Source organism: Pinus tabuliformis, chromosome 1_1 (assembly GCF_031772625.1).
Source record: "Pinus tabuliformis cultivar Carrire ecotype Pingquan chromosome 1_1, CPIR1, whole genome shotgun sequence".
Classification (NCBI taxonomy): domain Eukaryota; kingdom Viridiplantae; phylum Streptophyta; class Pinopsida; order Pinales; family Pinaceae; genus Pinus; species Pinus tabuliformis.
Window position 1 is genome coordinate 136,832,552 of NC_142297.1, and position 19,974 is coordinate 136,852,525.

Consider the following 19,974-nt stretch of genomic DNA (forward strand, 5'->3'; position numbering starts at 1 on the left):
TTTGTTCAACTATAACTTTTTTTTAAATGGCATCAAAATACACATTTTGTTGAACCTATCCACAACTACATAAAATAACCATGACCCATTTTTGACAATGGAAGACCTCTTACAAAATCCATAGAAAAACTCTCTCGTGGTTGTGAAGGTACCATAAGTGGTGTATATAATCCTAACTTCCTATTGCTAGGATTACTGACTGCACATAATGAACATCCTTTAATAAAACGTGACACACTTTCAAGCATATGATGCTAATAAAAATACCTCTCTAGATGTGTCACCATCTTACTTATACCAAAATGACCAGCAATAAGAGAAGTATGTGCCTCCCTTATGATGTTGACTCTTTCTCCCCATGGAATGCAAAGCTTACCAATATGGTACAACAAGTTATCATGCAAATGATAATCCAATTCCTCTACTTGGTTACCTTGACTCAATCTAACATAAACATCCTAAAAGTCATTGTCTAATCCATACTGCTCAATAATATAACTTTCATGAAAAACATAATTATTCTTGAGTAAAGTAGCACTAATAATAGGCCTTGAAATCATATCAAAAACTTTATTGTAGATATATTTCTTATACCTTATTACCAAGTGGAATTTTTGAAGAAAACCCATCCATCGGAAGTGCCTTGACTGCTGCAACTTAGATTGAGATTACAAGTATTGCAATGGATAATGATCAGTGTGAATGATTATTTCCTTACCCATCAAGTAGTATTTCCACTTTTTCACTTTTCACCAATGCATACAATTCCTTGTCATATGTAGGATAATTAATCACTATACAATTGAAAGTTTCTGAATGAAAACAGATAGGCTTACCATGTTGCATGAGGACTGCACCCATGGCATAGTCACTAGCACCAGTCTGGACCTCAAATGACTGTTTCAAGTCTGGAAGTGCAAGTACTGGGGTTGTACTGATATTTTCCTTCAATGCATCAAAGGCCTTTTTTTGTTTTCCTCCCCACTAAAAAACCTTTTTCACACTAGTCAATGAATGTAAAGGAGCTGCTATAGAAGAAAAATTAGCAATTAATTTCCTCCAATATTGGGTTGCTCCCAAGAAAATTCTTACCTTTGTAATTAGCTTCAGCCCTAGCCAATTCAAAATGACATCAAACTTGGAGGGATCTATTTTCAACTCACCTCCTCCAACAATATGACCCAAATAAACTAAAGAAGTTTTTCCAAAATCACACTTTGACATATTTAAATACAATTGTTCTTGCTTTAAGACATCAAGTACTGTTTCTTACATGCATGACATGTCCATCATGAGATTTACTGAAAATTACGATTTCATATAAGTAGACTATAAAATACTCATCAATAAATGGCCTCGACACATCATTCATCACATGAATGAAAGCAACAAGAACATTACATAAACCAAAAGGCACAACTAGCCATTCAAACAAATCTTATTTTGTCTTGAATGTTGTCTTCCAAATGTCTCCTTCAGCAATTCTAATTTGATGGTATCTACTCCTTAAGTCCAACTTAGTAAAATATTTTTCATCTTTCAATCGATCAAGTAAATCATCTATTCTATGCAGTGGGTAATGGTTCTTTACCGTAATCTTGCTCAATGCATGGAATTCCACACACATGCGCCATGTTCCATCCTTCTTTGGCACAAAAACAATCAATGGCCCACATGGAAAAGAACTTGTCTTGCTGATCACTTAATATAATAACTCTTGATTTTTTTTTTAAATTTATGCACTTTCCATCACTGACATCCTGTACATGCCAATGTTAGGAAGGGGAAAATATTGTTGCAACTGTATTTCATGTTGGATTCCTCTCTTGGGAGGTGTTGTGACCAGAGACACCCCCCCCCTCATTTAAGTATCATTCGAAATGCTAAATGTGTGGGGACCCTTAATTAAAATCCAGGAAAAGCAAAGGTAGTGCTTAAATTCTTTTTCTGCAAAATAAAATTACCATCATAAGCTTAGGAAACTCCTTTGAACACTTAAAATCTAAGTTTATGATGAGAGGAAAATCTTTAAAATCGCATCGTAAAAAAAGAGTAGTAGGATGGCACCATTCAAGTGCAATCCCGACATTGGCAAGATCATGGCATTGAACAAATATCGCGTTGCATTCAGCAAAACTTATATGAAATACTTCAAAATTTACCGATTTGTGATGACGTCAATCGCAAGATTGCATATTGCTGGAAACATGTTAACTAAATTTATTATATGTAGCTCTCCTGCGATCTGCAATATTGCGATATCGCAATCTCGCGATAAAGCAATGATTGCGATGTCAGGCCAGATCAACATAGTGATGTTGTGTGAGCAATGTTGCGATGCTGCGATATTGCGATATGCAATGGTGCGATCTGCGATGTTGCGATATGCGATGTTGCGAAGCAAATCGTAAAATCGCTCCATCGCAGATCTTTCGGGCACGATATTCAAGAAAAGCTATTTTCCATAAGCTGACACATGATTATGCGCTTTAAATTCTAATAAAGGAGTTAGTTGTCAGTTATTAATATAATATAAACGCGTGCTTTTCGAAAAATCACTTCACTTAAGGTGGTGTATTTGGTATGTCCACGGCATTTAAAACTCTCCCATCACCCTCCCTGGTCATTCATTTATACTTTACTTGTGAATTGTAGGAACGGTGAATGGAGGAAGATACAAAGCAATACGTGGATTGAAATGGGAAAGAAAAACAAAGCCCCGAGCTCTAAAGAAAAGGAAATGGCACCTTTGTATACAGACATGGCTTGTAACAGAGATGTGGGAATAGCTACGTGGGAAGGCATGTATAAGCTGCTCGAAGAGGAGAACCCCAGAGTAATGGAAGTTACTGTTGTTGTGGGCTCACAGAGTTCTTCTGAAGCAACCCTAACAGAGCTAGCTTTCTCATTCCTACATCGAATAGCAGCGAGGCAAAAAATCCTCCCATACACAGATATGGTCAAGTGGATACTTGATAGCGCAGAAATAAAAAATAGACAGTTCAAGGTTCATGGTCAAGGGCTCATCGGTTCATTCGCTGCGCAGGATTTAAAGCTCATGTATCATCTGCCTGAGCCACAGGCAACTTATAACACACAATTCATAGAGAAATTCGTAAAGGAGAACCAGAACCTATCAGAAACCACCAAAGACTGGTCCAGGAAAGACGAACCGCTCAAGAAAGATAAACACAGTATGTACAGTACTGGTTCCCTTACCTCTCCATTTTGCTTTGCTGCTGCCATGCTCTGTAGAATATTTGGAATGCCAGATATCAATAAATTTTCATCTGAATGGTTACCGTTACTAGATGCTGCCACAAATGCCACTATCGTAGATTGGGCCAAAATTTTATCTGATAACCTAATCACGGATATTGTTAGTTACCGGTCCAAAAGAGCCACGTCTCAAAGGATTTATACTCCCTTTTACCTGTTTGCATATATTATGGATTCAATATGTTATTTTTCTAAGTTTCCTGTTATGGGTTAGAAGTGGACAACTCAAGACCCCTTACCCATCCATGTCTATCATAAGGAATTGTGGGACTCCCAGTTCACTCCATACTTTTACCAAATTTGTCATGGAATTATGCTGCCCTTGTATAGAATGTTGTATGATAAAGACCCCCCAAGGTGCTCACATGAAGCACAGGTAGACATCCTCCCCATCGTATGATGGTTCGGAGAGGAATTGTTCACTTATGTTAGGGTATTTGGAAGTACTGCACCCCTTCAAGTTCTACCTTTGTATATCCCTGATAAACTCCTAGCTCGAGAGATTGCATATGAAACCTGTGGAGAAGGTCACCTAACTAAAGACTTAAAGGACAAAAAGAAAGCTATATGGCCACAGTTTCCTATAGCTTGTGGGGCCTTTTCTCTATTTGACGTAGGTCACGTGCTCACTGAAGTACAGAATATGACGTGTTTACAACTATTCAAATTCCTGGGAAGACCATTTGACCCTAATGAGGTTGCCCAAAATTTCACAACTACAGTCAAGATAAAAGTGTTCGTTGGGAAAAAGGATTTATTTGATGATATATTCCAACAGAAAAGAACACTTCAAGAGATTTTGCGCGAAGCCCAATTGCAATTGTCCCCAGAAGATTTTGAAAAGTTCATGATATACAGAGAAAGAAGATTAGCCAGTATTCCTCTATAGAAACTATGACTGTCCGCAAGAGAACCAACTCCAAGTGTTAGTCTCAGTGGGAGTTCAAGGAACAAGAAATGCCCGAACACTCTGAAAGATCCGGAAATGAACAGGATATGAGCAAAGAGTCAGCTAAGGATACTGCTTAGTCAATGGAACTTCTACAACAGCAGGTTATTGCCTCCCCGCAAAGAGATCCTCCTCCTCTCATTATTGAAGCACCACCAGTCACAACCGAATTGGATAAAGAATGGGAAACCTTCAACAAACTGATCAATCTTGAAGGACAAGCCCTAAAAACACCTGTGAGCAATACACAGGTAGCACAAGAAGTAGTCACAACAATAGTCAGCGATGTCTCAGATACGGAGCATATTCCTATTGCCCCATCTTCTGAGCTTATACTCAACATAGAAGAAATTCCCCCTCTGGATATATTTTATAGCCCACAGCATAAAGCAGTGGTAAGAAGACAGAGAAAGAAAAGGAAATTGGAAAATACACTCTCTCAAGACGCAGAACAATTAGACGTCTTGTGGAAAGATCCCACTAGCAATCCTATTGAAAATCTCACCAAACTATCTCAGATCGCCGGAACATACATCTCTGCGACTATTGATAAAGAATCTGAAGTACAACAGTTATTAAAAGAACGTGAAGATCAGATACAAGTACTGCAACAACAATTGCAACAAGCCAACACCAATAATGAAGCACAGAAAAAGCTTGAAAGGTTGCAGCAGAACTTCCAGGAAATGCAGATAGGATATCAGAAAAGTTTGGATGAGAAAGGAAAGCAGTTACAGGATTTACAAGAGATGCATAAAGACGACCCTAAGCTTACAGAGTTTATTTCGAAATCTATTTCCTTGAATGAGAAATTACTACAGCAGCAAGAAGTGTTGGGCCAAAAGATATCACAGTGGAGTTATTATTGTGAAATCAGTGATAAGATCACTAATCAAGTGGTCGATTTACGAAGTGACTATGATCTGATTGATAAACGGGTGACTAAATACTTGGCTTGGCAGGATGAAGATGAGGGAAAAAGAGCAGGCACACCAAGGATAAATGAGAACCATAAAGAACTGCTCTTTAACAAATGGGACAATCAAATCAGGGAGGCAGAACAAGCGGCAGAAACAGCAGCCACAACAGCAAGCAGTCTTATTGACTATGTAAATGAGAATTTGCACAGGGAAAATTTGATCGCAGAAACCACCCCAGGATATTTACCGAACAAACTACAACTAGAGGCAGAATGGAAACAGAGAGCGCAAGAAAAGGCAAAAGCAATTCAAGGGCTGAACAAGTTAAATTGGGAATATTACTGGGCATACTTGGTGAAGCCGCATAGCCAGTGGATGACTGTTAAGTGTATCATAAATGCGGCCGAAAAGATGGTACCAGCTCTCATCGATTCCATTTTCTTAGCTTAGTTAAAAGCAAAAGTCAGCCAGCCGACTCTCCTTAAACCGATGCTGCATACATGCAGTTTTAAAGACCAAATACAGAAGTAGTTTAGTTATGGATTCAATTTTCGCTTTAATTTTGCTTAGAAAAAGGGTGGTCATTTAAACCGCATCCTAAATTTTTGTAAATAAGTTATTATTAGATGCAGTAAGTAGTATTTAAACCCTTCTCATGCATTTAGAGAAGGGTCCATAAATTTATCAAAAACTTTTCCTCAGAACATGCACTTTTGCACCCTCAGAGGAGGTTTTGGTGAATCAATGGATCAAGATTTGTTGATGTTTGCATTTGATATCTGCTACTGATATTGCACTTCTGTACTCTTGGTGGATGTTAGAGCAAGGAGAGATAAATCATTGTTGCTTGAAGCTTATGAGTAGGACTAGTCATAAATGGTACTTTTATCTCTTGACCATTTCTGCTTATATGTTAAAGTGATATACAGTTTTTAGTTGTTTATGTATTATTGCATGAATGCCTGAGTTATCATTTGGCACTTTTGTACGTTGATAGCTATTTATTTATGCTTAATGTATGAATAGCTCATTATGTGATATGTTTTTCACAACTGTTTCGTCTAACTTTTTATGTGAAGTGGTTCATCTTTATTGATTTCCTTTCTTATAATCGCTGAATGATCTTTATTACCAGTTGTTATTTGAAATCTCTTTAGATTGCATAATAGAAAAATTACATCTCAGGTTAGTATAGATTTAGATGTGTTGTTTATTAGATTACAATAGCATAGAATTAGATTAAAATTAGAATTAGAACATCTTAAATAGGAATTGTTAGATCAACAACATCGAATTCTACACACACACACTCATAGATTGGGAAACCGGTCCCATTATCCCCAGTCGGACCTGCTATACCAAACGGATAAGGAGCTGCCAACCAAGGTCTGGACCGAGCGGGTATCCCCCTTGTTGTCAACCCAATTTTCGGGGCTTCAACATATTTGACGCTAGAAGGAGGGCTGAAATATGTTGTTTGTTGGGGTTTGTTTTCAATTGTAACATTCAGATTAGGATGGCCTCTCTTAAACTTCCCATTTGGAGTTGTATCCATGTTCGTGCCTCTTCCAACACTCCACCCGAAGTGGTAAGACTCTTGTCTCAGGTAAAATTCAATGGTAAGAGAAATTCTTCTGCTTTTAATCATGCCCTTCAATTTATTCAAAATGTTTCAAATTCAAATTTTCAAGGAATTGATGAAGGCATTTTATGCAGAATTTTTACTCTCACATTTGTAGCGGAAGCTAGAAACTGATGTAGAACCCTTCTAGTTTCCTCAATTCACAGCTGGGATCAATTTGTCATGGTTTTCGTTTGTAAATTTGATTGCTATGATTATGATCAGGTATATGATGAAATTGAATATCTACGAAAAGAAGATGAGTCTGTTAGAGATTTTAATATTCGATTTCATCTTAATTGTCTGAAATATGATGTCAAAAATGAACCCATGAGTGAAGAATCATTAGATTGTGTTGATCATAATTATTCTTTGCCTCCTATCCCCGATCCAGTGGAAATTAGTCCAAGATTTGTTCCATTTTCTTCTAATATAAATGAGAGATCCAATTTGGATGTGCAAATAAATCATGATGAAGAAGTTTCCCAAATCTTAGAGGATATGTCTGATCCAATACAAGAAGACAAAAGCGGCAATTTTGGAAGAAAGGTCGCCTTGGAATCAGAAAGCAACTTTGAGACAAATTCAGAAAATATGATCACAACTCGACAAATGCAAATGCCAAGGTTAGAACAGCAAAATAATCTTCTTCCAAAAAACATGAGCACACAAAGGTATGATCTAAAACCTGAAATCCACGATGAACATAATGCACAAGAGTTCTCACAGAAAGATATTTTTAAATGCATTATTTCAGAGTCACATTTTTCTCTTTATCCTGATATTTTTAATGATGGTAATTTGTCCCCCCTCAGTATTAACGATATTTCAGAAAATATAGAGGCTGATCTAAATGAATCACCATTAGGTTTTCAAGATAGAGAATTAGCTATAGAACGCCCTTTTACCATTAACAAACATGAAAGGCCTGTCTCTCCTTGTTTGAATATACTGGATGAAAAAGAAGAATATAGGGAATCCTGTGAAGTCATTTATGATAATTACTTTGATATGGAAGATGTTGATTTATCTCGAGAGAATCATCAGAAACTTCAAATAATATCTGAGAATGAGAGATATTTTAAATCAAAAATCATTTCAACCGATCCTCATTCTAAAGCAGCAAATCATCTGCATGATTTCACTACCCAAGAGAGTATTCCAATCTATGATTCATATCATGAACAAACCTTCACGCCTGTTCACAATCATAATTTGTTTTCTAATTCACAAGATGGAATTCGAAATTACTCGAATCCCATAATTCTGGCCAATCCTTGTGAAAGAGAAAATATTTCAAAACGATCCCAATTGTGCTATAAAACTAATTGTATAGATAATCATTTCATTCTTTTCCGTTTGCCCTCATTTTGTATAAAACCGGATTTTGCTTTAGATTTTAATTTTCAGGCTCTTGACATATTACTCTGGCATAATGAGCACCCTACTGTCAAACATTCGAGTGATGTTTTATCCTTTTGGAAAATTGGAGTTTTTCGAAAGAATGTAGAACTATTTCAATTTCAATTCCAAGCAATATCAAGGTTTTTTGAAGAGCTTCTATCTTATCCAAAACAATTTCAACAAAATAATGTATTTTTAGAAAATTGCCAACAATTCAAGTTAATTGATAATTTTCCTTTGAGAGATTTCCATCCATTCTTCATTGATTCATTCAGAGAATTATATTTGGAAACTTTTCTTTCATTAGAAATTGTCAAAGGCCTAACTTTCAAACATAACAATAATAATACGTTACAAGCTATTAAATCCAAAAATTCATATTCTCAATCTGGCATGTCATCTTTCCTATTGAACGTTTACCAATCCATAATGGATGTCATCTTTCCTATTGAACGTTTACCAATCCATAATGGAAACTCATCCTGATTTTTATGATCCAATAGGTATTCAATTAGAAAGAAAATTTCATAAGAAGGAGATTTCGAGCAAAATTCTGACAATAGTTGTGCATTCTAGTTTCACATTTAATGTTCTCAGTTCAGAAAAAGTTTCATTTCTAGTACTAATATTTGAAATGTATATATGTCCAGGAATAAAAATGAGAAAATGGTTACACTGGGAATATCATTATACCTATTCAATTTTATGTATATAGTTAAAATAGGAGTAGAATTAATTTAGTTAGTTTGTTAGTTTATTTTTAACAGTTTGCAAGAAAAATAAAAGAAGTAATTAGCCCTCTTCATATCATATAAATAATCCAAGGGAAATCTTTCACCATGTACTGTTGTGACACTGTTTTGGTGATGTTCATGTCTGTTATATGATAGTGTTCAGTCATTTTTTATGTTAATTTGTATATGAAATTTACATACAAACACTCAAAAACTCATGTTAAAACTTTCAATTAACCTCATGAACCCTTAAGAACTTTTAGATATTCCGAAGAGGAATTTAGCACAACAAAACTAATTTTCCCTTTCAAATCAACACATCAAGAATATTATCCTCTATATTCATTAGTTCTTCTCTTGTCTCTAACCTTGACAAATGACGAGGTCCAACATTTACTCTTCTCAACTTAACAACAACTTCAAAATCATACTCCTTAAATAATAATAGCCATCTCCAAATTCCTCCTCCTAAAACAAGCTTATTGACTAGGTACTTTAGTGTAGATTGGTCTGTGACCATCTTAAAATGTGATCCCAACAAATAATTTCTGAAGTTATGGAAAGCATATACCATATCTAGTCCTTCTCTTTATGTAGTTGTATAGTTCTTTTCTACTTTAGATAGTTTCCTACTTTCAAAATCTATAGGGTGATCAATTTCTCCTGCACGAGATTGTGCCAGCACCACTCCTAAAGCTATGCATGAAGCATCCACATGAACATTAAATTTCTTATTCCAATATAGAAATACCAGTATATGAGCAGTGACCATCTTTTATTTTAGTGTGTCGAGGCTCTTTTGACATTCTTCGTTCCATAGGAAAGTGACATCTTTCTTCAACAAATTTTCCATAAACACAATAATCTATGATATCTTGTTTGGTCAATTTAACGTTCTTATATTGTAAGCATAAATTATCAACTAGGGTAGGTAGACCGACGAAGTACAAGTGCACTGTATATGCTAGAAGTTATTTATGTCATTAAGGTGTTTAAGTTATGGTTAATGTCTAAATCTAGAATCAGTATGGAGATGATGTTACTGTCTATGTTAGAGTATTATCCTTGAGATTTGTTAGTTGGATATTATAAAATTAATCTTAATTAAATCAAACTTGTGGGATGGATGAATAGTGATCCTAACTCTACTCTGTTAAACTGTTTTTTATTATGATTGGACTTTTATGATGTAGCCAAACTAGACTAACTATGAAATCATAACATGATATAAAGAAGATCCACTTTATTGAATTAGAAAATGAATGATGCTTGAATTCAGTTTCTAAGAAAAGACTGTCATTATTAACTATTGCAGCTTCACTCAATACAAAAGTGAAAACAAGAACATGATTGATAAGCTATGAAATAACCAAACTGTGAAATGAAATGACTGAACTATACTAGGTAGAAAGAAAATGAAATGATCAAGTTATGCTAGGTATAAAGAAAATGAAATTATTGATGCATATGTCAATTTAATCGCAAACTCCATTGGATTGCATCCTAAAACATAAAACAAAGCATCCATAATTTAATTCTAAGAAACCAAAGAAAATATATTTGCATTGAGTCAAAGACTTGATCTGCATGCAAGGGCCCTCCACGAGGCAGTCAGCAAATTTAATCAACAGAACATGAAATGTATCAACCAAGATTTATTAATTGGAAAATAGTTTTAATAGGATGCTTTCCAAATTACATACAGCGGCGCACACTAAAACACAGAGCAACCATTGTTCTTATAACATTTTCTTAATTAACATCACGAGAAATTCAAGCCTGAGTATGTTGATGCCAATCCTTATCAAACCAAATCATATCGCTTAATCATCGATATTCTATTTCGAAAATAAAATCGATAATATTTCGTGAAACTAGGACTCTGTTCCAGCATATTATCTTGTAGTTGACTATCATGGTTAACTGCATTGCAGTGCGCTTTTCTTGATGTATTGGTTCAAGTAAATAGGATGAAATCCATGAGGGTATCATTCTTCATCTACCCATATACTCCTTTGCTAAGCTGGCACACTCAAACCCTGTCAACAACGGAAGTAGCTACAGATCTGTGGATTAGCTGCAGATCTATGGATTAGCTGCAGAATCAGTTCAATTCCATAGCTGAATGCAAAATTTAATAAAAGAATAAGGTATATGGACAAAATATGAAAAAGAGGACATGTAAGTGCTTACGTTAACAAAAACTCATATTTATTTCATTTATTTAGATGATAGGGATAGGAAAAAGGAGGAAAGATGAGCAAAAAGGGTGTCAAGGTAAAGCCGTTCTTGGAATCTACATTCCCCCACACTGGAGGTTTTGTATGTCCTCATACAACTCAACATTGTCATTCTCTTGTACATTCTTGCTATCATATTCAGGATTCACTTTCTTCTTCTCTTTGGCAGCAACCGCCATTCTTGGTTTCTTCATGAGGATCTTATACTTTAGGTTGATGATTTCTCTTTGCATTTCCCTGTTTTCTTTCTTCAACTTCTTTTTCTTTTTGTACCATACACTTAAGTGAAGAATAAGGTTGTCACTTTTGGAAATTTGAATTCCATTATGTGCCTTCAGTGTCTGATTTTCATTTTTGAGGTATCTGTTTAATGTCTCTAGCTCAAAGATTTCTTGTTTTAAAACATTAGATGCTGAAGATTCTTGTGGCTCATTAAATTGATTACTTCCTTCTCCTAGACTTTGGATTGACCCTTTAGTTGTTGCTTCCTTTGTCTCTAGTGATTCTATGTAATCATAAATTTCCTTGTTGAACAGGATCAACTCCTAGACTATGTACTGGACTTCTTAGAGGTGAACTCAAGGGTGGTGGTGACACCCCTAGTGACAGTTTCAGTGTTTCTCCTGGAGAGTCATCGAGATATTCGGTTTTCTCTTTTGACTCAAGATCGATATATTCTGCAACTCCTGAAACTGCTTTTTGTATTGTGTTCAACTTGTCCATTAGCTTGTGGATGGTATGGAGTGGATTTCCGATGCTTCATTTTGTACTTCTCCACAAGTTTCTGCACTAATCTGGATGTAAACTATGTCTCTTGATCTGTTACAATTTCTCTTGGAACACGAAAATGAGTAAAAATGTCCTAAAAAAGAAATGAAACTACATCATTTTCCGTAGCAAAAGGAAATGCTTTAGCTTATACCCATTTAGTGACATAATCTGTACATGACAAGATATATCTTTTTTGCTTTTAGGTGGATTGATTGGACCAACAAAATCTAGTGCCCATTTTTCAAATGGCTCAATGAGTACCTGCGGCTATAATGGAATTTCATTTGAAAGAGTAATTTTGCCCATTCTCTGACAACTGTCACATCTTCTAACATATTCCTTGGTATCCTTGAAAATGGAAGGCCAATAATATCGTAAAAGTAGGACCTTATAAGCAGCTCTTTTGTGAGGAAAATGTCCTCCACATGGTTCATCATGGCATGCTTTAAGTATTTCATGTATTTCATCTTCTCAAACACATCTTATTATGATGAGATCTAGTCCTGTTTTATATAATTCGTCGTTTATCCATGAATAAGATGTGCTATTGTGAACTATCTTCCTCTTTTCTCTAGGAGACAAATGAATGGTATTTTCCCTGTAGCTAAATAGTTAGCAATATCTTAATACCAAGGTGATTTAGTAGATATTGCAAAAAGATATTCATCAGGAAATTTATCCTCCATAGGTTGATCATTATTATCATTCTAAATTCTAGATAAAAAGTCAGCAATTGTATTTTGTTTTTTCCAGTATATCTAGAATGGTGATGTTGAATTATTGTAAAAATAAGAGCCATATGGTTATTCTTCCATTAGTGATCATTTTATTCAATAGGTATCTAATGGCGGAGTGGTCTGTGTGAACTACAGCTAAAAACTCCTTCTCAGTTACAGTATAATTTAGCTCGGTTGGAGTTAAATTTTTACTGGTGTAATAGATTGCATAATGAGTAAGGTCTTTTTTCCCTAACACAACTCCTAAGGCTATATCTGAAGCATCAGTTGATATATGGAAAGTAAACTTCCAATAAGGTGATTTTAAGATAGGTGCTTCATAAATTTTATTTTTCAAAGTTTCAAAGGAAGCTTGATAATCAAAATTCCAACTGAATTCACAGTATTTGGTCAGTAGTTTAAAGTGTGGAGATGAAATTTTTGTGAAGTTTTCTAGAAATCTTCTATAATATCCCGTAAAACCAAGAAAAATCCTAACATCTCGTTGATATTTTTGCACTGATAATTTAGAAATTACCTTGAATTTAGATGAGTCTACCTTAATTCCATCTCCTGAAATATGGTGACCTAAAACAATTCCTTCATTAAACATCATAAAACATTTCTCATGACTTAACGAAAGATTTGTTTCTTTACATCTTATTAAAAAAATTCTAAATTTTCAAGTGCTTTGTTAAAAGAATCTCCATATACTGTGAAACCATCCATATACACTTCCACAAAATCATGAATAAAATCAGAGACAATTCTGAGGACTGCTCTTTGGAATGTTGTCGAGGCATTGCATAATCGAAAGGGAAGTACTCAGTAAGCATAAGTTCCCCATGGACAGGTAAATTTGGTTTTATCTTGGTCTTCAGGTGCTACTTGAATCTGATTATATCCACTAAAACCATCCAAAAATGAAAATTACTTTTTCCCTCCTAATGTGTCAAAGACTTGGTCTTTGAAAGGAAGTGGAAAGTGCTCTTTTAATGTTGCTTTATTCAATTCCCTAAAATTGATACATACTCTCCATTTCCAATTTTTATTTGGAACGATTACTAGGGGTGAAACCCACTAACTGTCTAATATTGGATAGATGAAATTTACATTTAGCAGGTTTTGTAATTCCTCCTTAGCAATTTCTTTTAAATTTGGGTTCATTCTTCGTTGTGGTTATCTAACTGGTCTTGCACTTTTTTCAATGTAGATATGATGTATGCAAGTTTTAGGATCAATTCCTCTCATATCATTGTATTCCGATGCATAAGCAAAAGAATGTCTTTGTAAAACTTCTATCAGTTGATTCTTTTGTAATTCTTCCAGTTTTTCATTAATATTCAAAGTTTTAGCTCGAAAAATTTGTATTGAAAAATTCCCTAATTTCTCCATAGAGAGAAATGATACTTGTCTAGATGAAAGATATTCATTTCGACTACGGTCATAATGTGAGGAGCATTGATTATTTTCCAGTAGATTTAAAATTTGGTCCTCCTCTCTTACTTGTTCAGTAGTGAAAACAGGTTGTATATCATCTTCATCATCTATCCATTCCTCATTGTATATAAATTTCTATTGTTGTTTTTGTAGGTGGGTATAATTTAAATTTCTTTGTAGAATTTCAATCTGAGATAAACTTGTCACCTTATCTACAACCGATGAAAGCATTAGTTGTAGCTAACCAAGGTATTGCTAGGATTAATGGATGTCCTCCTAGATTATTCTTGGGTATTAAGACCATGAAATCAATAGGATATTCCCAAGAATCTAAGGATATACAAACATCTTCCAACACACCATCTGGTTTAATTACAAACCTATCTGCTAATTGTAATAGTGTTGGTGTGTATTGAAGGTTAGGAAGCGTAAGTGAATCCATAACTTGTTTACTCATTATGTTTATGGATGCTCCTAGATCGATCAGTGTGTTTGGTATTTCAATTCCATGGATGTGAATTTTTATAATGGGGCTCCCTGGATTCAGATATTTTTGGATTGTTGTTTTCCCCATCATGATGTCTACAATTTTCCGAACTAATTGAATTCCTTTTATGTCTTTTCTTTTTCTTCCTGATTTGAGTACTTAATTCCTATGTTTTTGCAAAGATTGGTATTTCTTTTATGGCTTCTAATAAAGGAATTTTTATACAAACATTCCTTAATTCATCCATCATATTATAGTCAGGCAATGCGATTTGTTTTTCTACTCCACCAATTTTCAACCATTTAGGAAAAGGTGGTCTAATGGATACCAAGGGTTGTTCTATAATAGGAGTATTTATTGGAACATTTTCTGTTTGATTATTTTCTTTCTGAGGGAGAGATATTTCTCCCTCTTCAAATTTTATGTTTTTGAATATTTTTCCTTACTTCCTGAATAACAACAGGGGGTTTTCTTTGCAATACTCTTCTAGACCTTAATTGAACATTATTTAGAGCTAGCGGAGTTATTACATAGGTTTGAAGATTTTTCCCTTCCATATAGTAAACAGGTTATTGTGGTGACATCTTATTATTAGGATTCGGAAGTAGTTGAGTGGTGTTGTAGTGACTACAGCCACCCTGCAAAATTTTGCCTTAGCTTCGTTTTGGAGCCTCCCTACTAACCTTTCACAACACCTTGTCTTGCTTCATCAAGTACACAAGCTTCAGTGATTTTCTTGCACAAAGGAAGCCCTTCGATCACAACTTGATTCATTCCCCGCACAGGTTGTTCACTCGGACTTGGTCCAATTGCAAGTTGAGCAGCTCCCCCAAGGAATTGCACAATTCTGGAGGGAAACCAACCTTCCCTCCGTAAATTGTGCAATCCTATTTGGCATCCTGTTGGGTTTCTGAATTACGTAATTCTTCCTGTCAATCCTCATAGTGAAAATTGCACAATTTTCCCCAGAAAGGCTATTCAGCCCAAGAATTGCGTAATACTAGGGAGCAGTCAATTTCTTTGCCAAGAAATTATGTAAGTCTCTTGGGTAGCCAACCCAGCTCCCAACCAGAAATGTGTATTTCCTTCCAATAGTTGAGCATATTCATGCATGAGCAGTTGGGTTGACCAATTCCACCCGGTACCAAGGAAACTTGACATGCATGCATGGCTTTATTTTTCCTGGAATAACAAAAGGTAACATGAAAAAGGTATCCCATGATTCATGGAGTTATTTTTAGCAGCTAGAGGTTACATGCGAAGTTGTTTTAGAAACTTTCCTCCAAGTTTCGATTTTTCCTATATTTGTGGCATGCGCATCATGAGTTCAAAACCGATTTATTCCATGCATTAGAGTTCATTATCTCACATCCATATAGGAGATCTGATATCTCACGGTACATGCAAGACTCTTCAACACATCCAGCTCAACTATTCACGAGTAAGTGGCCTCAACTTGTCTTTTTCATCATTTTTGTCACCTTTTATGTTTATGTTTGTGTGAGTGTTGTTTGTTTGATTTATTTTAATTCTTGTTGTCATTTACATGCATACTAGCTTGTACTAGCATTGTTTCAGTTTTCGTTGCTATCTCACTGTTGTCACATGCATGAAACGTTTTTGCATGAATGGTCACCAATTCAGCGACTCGCTTCACCAACATGCGTGTTGATCTGTTTACTAAATATTTAATTCATGTTTGGATGAAATATAAATCAATTCTACTTTCACTTGGTGTCACCATGCATTCAACTTCATATTTTCTTCCATTTTCCCGTCAACGAGTCTGGCAAACCTTCGCCCGGACTTTGCCTTCACTGAGACAACATTGCGCAAACTATGGAAGGAAGGCCCTATCTTCCTCTCAAGAAATGCACATTTATTCCCAAGCACTGTCCTCCGGGACTATTTTGAATATTTTTGAGGGACAGTGACTGCTGGCCCAGAGAATTGCATAGTGCAGTCCCTGAGCCTGCAGTCACTACCAGCTGGAATTGTGCATTGTGCCATCCCAGCAACCAGTATCCAGGCTGGATTGTGAATTGCACAAATCCAATAGCCAGTCTTTACTCCCAGACAACCTAGAATAAATTTTGCATAGTTCTGCCAAGCAGTCACCCAACCTCCCAGAAGAAATTGCGCAATCTTACCTATCAGTTCCCTAGGTATGTGCTATGTTGTTCCCAGAATTTTCTTTGGTTTTCGTTGATAGATTTCTTGCCATGCATGCTTCTTTGTCTCCAAATCTTTTATGTGTTCACCCACCTCTTAGCAGTACAAGATCAATGGCTTCCAAGAGAGCGGGATCAAAAGACACTGATGGAAGTGCAACTGGAGCAATATTTGAACGGGTGTCCTCATGTCTACCGATCTATGAAGATACAAAGTTGTTTCTAGACAAGGACATCAATATGAAATGGCAAGAGGTCAATGAAGCATTTGCAGACCATTTTAAGGAAGATCTTGAAGACTGTCAGGTGTATTTCAACATTCACATGTATGGTTTGTACCATATTGCATGCAGATACCTCGCATTCCCATGCGCAGACATGATACACCGGATCATCTCTCACAATGATCTTGAGATGATGACATTGAGCAGTGTTAGTGGGACGAAGCTTGCAAACTTCTGGGCACAAGACTATGATGAGATGTATTAGATGTTAGAGCTTGAGACTATAATGAAGATACCCTTTATCTTACCCAACAACAGTGCTAACTCCAGAGACATTTTGAAGAACTCGGTAAAGGAGCTGGCTCGATTCAAGCTGACACCCAACCAAATTTACAAGACAAAGATACTACGGAAGGTGTGTCAATACTTGGTCATATTTTCATGTCGACTGTATGGCCAAGAAAACACAAAAACCTTCCCACAGAGTTGGGTGATCGCGCTGGACCAACTGGCCAAAGAAGGAAAGCCATGTAATTGGTTCGACATGTTGGCTCATCAGCTGAAGGAACAAGTAACTAAGGCTCAATAGTCACCCAGAGGTATGCATACAGATATTTACATGTCCACCTACATCGTAGATGCAATCTATGCTTGACAGGAGTTCCCGGGCTTGGAGTGAGCATGGTCACCGACAGAGACTGTTGTGAACACATATTTCAAGTTGTTGTCCAAATGAAACTTTAGAGGAGTAATGACATGGCTATCTGATTATTTTGTCACCCCATTTTACAAGATGATATTCGAACATGATCCACCCTGCATATCAAAGGAAGCAATGGAGGCACTGATAGACATTCTTGATTGGTATGCCTCATCATCTGACACCTTCATCCGAATGTTCAACTCGAAGAAGCCTTCGCATGTTCTACCAAAGTTTTCCTAGGACATACTTTTCATGCAAGAAGTAGCATATCACATGTCGGCAGGATTGATAGCTAGACTACACCGGAAGAAGAAGTAACCTTGTCTCGCTCTTCTGTTGTGGATTGGTTATATGAGATCCAAAGTATCAAGCATGCGTATGTCGAAGCAGAACATATGAAGAAGTATCCATTCGACCTCCGATGTTACAATCTCTATGACCCACATTGCATTGTGAAGGATCACTACATGAGAGTACAGTTCAACTAGATCCACTCGAAATTTCATTGGGCCGAGGAGGACCCATGCAGATATTGCTACAGTTTCTCTAGACCCAATGAACAGGTTGGCTTGACTATGGAGTGGTTAGTGAAGCAACATGAAGGAGCATCATGGAGAGCACCAACACTAGCACCAACAGAGGCAAGCATACCAGTGTGTGACAAGGGCAACAAGAAGATTGTTGATCGCATGGAGGAATAGAAAAGCTACAAGTTATGAGCAGATCCGTTAGTAGAGAAAGGAGTTATGGCTATAGAGGCAAAGAGGCACCAACGCAACATGCGAATTGCATAGAGGAAGAGGGATAAGAGAAGAATGGAAGAATCATAGAAGGTGTTGCATGATCTAATGGAAAAACTCGGAAGGAACAAGAGTTGCACAAATAGGAGGGGGAAGCACAGCAGAAGCAAGTACAATAGAGGCGCAACATGTACAAATAGATGAAACAACACTTGTATAGGTAGTGGATTCATCAAAAAAGCTGGCAATAGGAAGACAGGGTGAACCATCGTAGGAGCAAGGCTTCACTCATGAGATAGAACAAGCACTTCAACAGTTGGATGTGAACTTGGAGTAGCAAGAGTTGGAACAGGGCATTGAACTCATGCCTCATCACCAAGAGGTTGAATTACATGCTTTACAGCATCTAGATGTTGAGCAAGTCTCAAGTGACCATGGAGGCACTGAGATCATTGGAGATCAGCCGGAAGCAGAGATGCATAGCATCGCATTCGATGAGTCTCAATATAGAGTTGTGTAGTCTCACAGAGTGTAAACTCCAGAGGATCATACATCTCCTACGCAAGTTAAAGAATGAGTGATTGTGATTGATGTGCACAAACATCCAGCAGCCTTGGCCGATGCAACCAGAGTGTATGCCTAAGCCACTAGCTCAAATGTTCGCTTTTTGAGAGCTGAGAATGAGTGAATAGAAAAGGAACTACAGACGGCCAATCAAGGAGGAGAGTTGGTGGCAACATTCACCTGAGTTGAAATGAAGAAGGAAATACTGGATGAAGTATTGTCCCTTGACATAGTTATGTGAACATTTTATTGCATGTTTGGTACCATGGATAAGGCAACCATCCATCTCAACAGATGGCAGCAGTGATGTGCTAGGAGAGCATGTATCTTGATGAACTTACATGCTGTTGTAGATGACATGCAGACATGGATGATGAAATACAAGGGAGCCCCCCTTCACTTGCCTAAGATCATGAGGGCCAATGCGGTCGAGATGAAGGCACATATCTAGAGTTAGATCCAGAACTATGAAGAGCTCTCACAGCTCATCACTAGCATACAAGCTTTCCATGCACGATTATTCAAAAGTATGGATGTTGTTGTGCATTCACATGTGATTCCATCTATTGGGACTCTCACCCAAGTGAAGAAAAAGGCACACGTCTGACTAGAGCTTGAATCGTACTTCAATGAGTTAGTACGCACTTCCACCAACCTAGAATTTCCCATCAATGTAGACATCATGCAAAAGTATGTTGTTGGTCTGACCACATTGCGGATAATGATGTGAATGCTTTCAGACGAGTTGGACAAAGGAGCCCAAGCTGTGTACCCAGATGTTATGTAGGCAAGAGTCAGGTTCTAGACAGATGTCACTGTGGAGCACACAGACACCATCAAGGACTACTGATCCTGGCATCAATATGTTACTATCAATCAGCATGAGGATGTTCAGGAGTTGGAATTCCATGGTTTTTTAAGTCAGAGTGATGTCTAGCATGGCTTGGTCAAGCCATTTTGTTTCACATGGGTACATGTGCATTGTAATGTAATATCTTTTCAAGTGTAATT